Here is a 4891-nt window from a genome sequence, read left to right as displayed (position 1 = left end):
AGTCCAGGAGTTCAAGACCAGCCTGGACAACATGGTAAAACTCCATCTCTACAAAAAATACAAAAAAAGTTAGCCAGTCATTGTGGCAAGTGCCTGTAGTCCCAGTTATTCGGGAGGCTGAGGTGGGAGGATCAGTTGAACCTGGGAGGTCGAGGCTGCAGTGATCCATGATCGTATCACTGCACCCCAGCCTGAGCGACAGATACCCTGTCTCAAAAAAAAAAAAAAAGAAAGAAAGAAAAGCATTGTCTAGTTTGCAAATAATTGGAAGATTTTTTTTTAAGTTATCATCTTGTTTTCCAGTTTAATCCCACTATGTTTAAGAGCATAAACTATGATTTCAATCATTTGAAATCTGTTGAGATTGGCTTTATGCCTCAGCATAGGGTCTGTTTTGGCCAATGTTCAGTGTGAACTGGGGAAGAAGGTACATTCTACAGTTGCTAAGAGGAGAGTTTTATGAATGTCAATCATGTCTAATCTATAGTCTTACCGATTTTTTTTCTGCCTTTTCTCTCAGTCATCAAGGTACATATTTTAAACTCCACAAGATTATTCTATTTTTACAAGCACCTAATACTTATTTAGATTTACCTACACGTATGTGTCTTTTTCATTCCTTCCTGTGATCCTGAGCTTCCAACTGGGATCATTTTCCTGTTGCCTGTAGAACCCGCCCATGGTATTTCTTTTCAGGCTGGGCCTGCTGGTGATCAATTCTCTCAGCCTTTGTTTGTCTGAAAGTAGCTTTACTTTGCCTCCGCTTTTTTTTTTTTTTTTTTTTGAGACAGAGTTACCCAGGCTGTTGTGTAGTGGCATGATCTCGGCCCACTGCAATCTCTGCCTCCTGGGTTCAAGCAATTCTCCTGCCTCAGCCTCCCAAGTAGCTGGGATTACAGGCATGCACCATCACACCCAACTAACTTTTGCATTTTTAGTAGAGATGGGTTTTCTCCATGTTGGCCAGGCTAGTCTCGAACTCCTGACCTCAGGTGATCCGCTCACCTCAGCCTCCCAACGTGCTAGGATTACAGGCATAAGCCACCGTGCCTGGCCTTTGCCTCCTTTTTTTTTTTTTTTTTGAGACAGAGTCTTGATCTGTCACCAGGCTGGAGTGCAGTGGCACAATCTCGGCTCACTGCAACCTCATCCTCCTGGGCTCAAGCGATTCTCCTGCCTCAGCCTCCCAAGTAGCTGGGACTACAGGTGTGTGCCACCATGCCCAGCTAATTTTTTTGTTAGTTTAGTAGTGACGAGGTTTCACCGTGTTAGCCAGGATGGTCTTAATCTCCTGACCTCGTGATTGACCCGCCTTGGCCTCCCAAAGTGCTGGGATTACAGGCAAGCCACTGCGCCCAGCCACCTTCATTTTTGAAGGATATTTTCATGGGACTTAAATTCAATTCTGACCTCCTTCATTCAGCAAATATTCACCCAGTGCCTGATGGGTACCAGGTGTGTACTGGCTGCCGGCAGGAGATGTGGAGGTGGGCAGGGCAGACAGTGAGGGGACTGTTCTTGCTCTCCAAGAAGAGAAGGGAAGAATGTGCCTGGCAGAGTGAACAGAAGGTGCAAAGGCCCTGTGGCTGGAAGGAACCTCGAAGAGGCCAGTGTGGCTGGAGTACAGAGGGCAAGAAGGGCTGGGAAGGTGGGCTGGGCCTGGACCATCCAGGACCTCAGGGCCATGGTGAGGAAGAATGTTTTGCCTCCATCAGACCACAGGTTTCAACTCCGACACTTACTCAGCTGTGTGACTGTGGGCCAGTCCCTTCCACATGAGTCAATTTCCTCATCTAGAAAGTCAGGGTAACATTCCCTACCTCACAGGGCTGTTGTGAGGCTTAAAGAAAGCGTGCTCTTAAAGTGCTGAGCTTAGGACCTACAGCCAGCAAGAGCTCAGGCAGATTAGCTATTGTTTCCATGATTAGGTATTTTTTGTTTTTTTGTGTGTTTTGTTTCGTTTTTCAAGACAGGGTCTCACTCTGCTGCCCAGGCTGGAGTGTAGTGAGCCATCATGGCTTACTGCTGCCTCAACTTCCCGGGCTCAAGTGATCCTCCCACCTCAGCCTCTTGAGTAGCTGGGACTACAGGTGCACGCCACCACACCTGGCTAATATTTTTTTTTTTTTTTTTTCCGTAGAGACAGGACTTCACCATATTTCCCAGACTGGTCTTGAACTCCTGAGCTCAAGCAATCCACCCATCTTGGCCTCCCAAAATGTTGGGATTATAGGCATGAGCCACCACGCCCAGCCAGGAACTTCAACTTTTTTTTTTTTTTTTTTTGAGACAGAGTTTCACTTTTATTGCTCAGGCTGGAGTGCAGTGGTGTAGTCTTGGCTCACCGCAACCTTTGCTTCCCAGGTTCAAGTGATTCTCCTGCCTCAGCCTCCCTTAGTAGCTGGGATTACAGGTGCCCACCATCAAACTTGGCTAATTTTTGTATTTTTAGTAGAGATGGAGTTTCACCATGTTGGCCAGGCTGGTCTTGAACTCCTGACCTTAGGTGATCCACCTGTCTTGGCCTCCCAAAGTGCTGGGATTACAGGCATGACCCACTGTGCCCGGCCGAACTTCAATCTTAATAGGTGGGTTTGGTCTCTTATTTAGGTAACAGACTTAGTCACCCTCCCTATTCCACAGACACGGTCAATGAGGCCCAGAAAAGTGGCTTTCCCAAGAGCACCCATCTCAGAGTGGCAAAGCTTACAGCATTCATTCACTCACTGTATATTCAGTGCCTGCTTTGTGCCAAAGCTAGGTACCCAGGAGAGGACTGTGTATAAACAGATAGAAATCCCTGCCCTCAGGACAGGGCACGGTGGCTCATGCCTGTAATCCCAGCACTCTGGGAGGCCAAGGCGGGTGGATCACCTGAGGTCAGGAGTTCAAGACAAGCCTGGCCAACATGGCAAAACCCCATCTCTACTAAAAGTACAAAAAAATTAGCTAGGCATGGTAGTGTGCGCCTGTAATCCCAGCTACTCGGGAGGCTGAGGCAGGAGAATCACTTGAACCCGGGGTTGGGGGGAAGTTGCAGTGAGCTGAGATTGTGCTACTGCACTCCAGTCTGGGTGACAGAGTGAGACTCCGTCTCAAAAAAAAAAAAAAAAAAAAAAAAAGACATCCCTGCCCTTAGCCGGGCATGGTGGCATGTACTTGTAGTCTCAGCTATTCCAGAGACTAAGTCAGGAGGATCGCTTGGGCCCAGGAGTTTAAACTCAGCCTAGGTAACATAGCCAGACCCTGTCTCTTAAAACAAATAAAACAAAAAACAAATGAAAAAGGCCAGGGGTGGTGGCTTATGCCTGTAATCCCAGCACTTTGGGAGACTGCGGCAGGTAGATCACCTGACGTCAGAAGTTCAAGACCAGCCTGGCCAATATAGTGAAACCCTGTCTCTACTGAAAAATAGAAAAATTAGCTGGGTGTGGTGGTGGGCGCCTGTAGTCTCAGCTACTCCAGAGGCTGAGGCAGGAAAATTACTGGCAGAGGTTGCAGTGAGCAGAGATCACCTCACTGCACTCTAGCCTAGGCGATAGAGCAAGAATCCGTCTCAAAAAAAAAAAAAAAAAAAAATCTCTGCCTTGGTGAAGTTCCCCTCATAGATGATAGGGGATGGACAGGGAATGACACTATACAAAATAAATAAATGCACTAAATACATTTGTTAAATGATATGGCCCATGTAGAGAAAGTTGGGAGAGGCCCATGGCAAGTGTAGGGAGGTCAGCATGTTCAACAGGGTGGAGAAGTGGAACTTGAGCAGAACCCAGAGGAAGGGAAGAGGGTCCTGGAAGGAAATGCCAGGAAGAGCAACCCAGGCGGAGGACACAGCACATGCAAATGCCCTGTGGTGGGTGTGTACCTGGGGTATTTAGGACCTCCAGAGGCCAGCAGAAAGGCAGGGGTTTATAGTCTGTGGACAATGAGGGGCAGTGAGGCCCTGCCAGCACCAACATCCTTGCTGGTGCTTCCCAGGCTGGCCTAGGCTGTGGTCAACTGGGTTCAGGTGACTTCACTCCCATGCCCTCTTCCCAGCAAGTAGTAGGTTCTTGGGGAAGGGGCTTCTTCCAAAGCTCAGGGTCGATGGGAGTGGGGAGGGAATTCATGATCAGGGGACACATCTCCAGATGACATCTCCCCTGTCCCAGCTCCCATCCTGTGGTTCCTGGAGCCACCAGGGGTCGGATGAGAGCAATCAGGCCTGAGTCTATGAAGGGCATGCCGGGCATTGCAGCCACAGCCCCTCACCACCCTCCTGGTTTTAAAGCACTCCCAGTGACAATAGGGTTTCTGATAACCTGCAGTACATGCTGTCTGGGGAGCAGCTCTGGCCACCCATCCTGGCCCCTTCCCACCCATCTCCTCCCAGGAACTCTGGCAGGTCCCTAAGCTGTCAGCCAGCCCTGCTGGCCCCCAGTGGTATCCTAAATCCCAGCAGCATGTCCATGAGTGTGACCTTAACCACCAAATCTCAATTATATAGGAAGGAGGGAAACATTGTTTTTTTTCTTTTTTTTGGAGACAGGGTCTCACTCTTGTCACTTAGGCTGGAGTACAGTGGTGCAATCACAGCTCCCTGAAGTCTCTCTCCTGGGCTCAAGTGGTCCTACCACCTTAGTTTCCTGAGTAGCTGGGACTACAGGTGCGTACCACCACACCCAGCTAATTTTTTTTTTTTTTTTTTTTTTTGTAGAGATGGGGTTTTACCATGTTGCCCAGGCTCGTCTTGAACTCCTGGGCTCAAGCAATCCACCTGCCTTGGCCTCCCCAAGTGCTGAGATTACAGGCATGAACCACTGCGCCCAGCCTGGACATTTTCTTAGAGCCCACTGTATGCCAGGCACTTTTGTACGAGTTACTACCTCTAATCCTCACAATAGCCTCA

Source organism: Rhinopithecus bieti, unplaced genomic scaffold (assembly GCF_001698545.2).
Source record: "Rhinopithecus bieti isolate Rb0 unplaced genomic scaffold, ASM169854v2 scaffold_26813, whole genome shotgun sequence".
Lineage (NCBI taxonomy): Eukaryota > Metazoa > Chordata > Mammalia > Primates > Cercopithecidae > Rhinopithecus > Rhinopithecus bieti.
Note: the sequence above shows the minus strand (reverse complement) of the source record.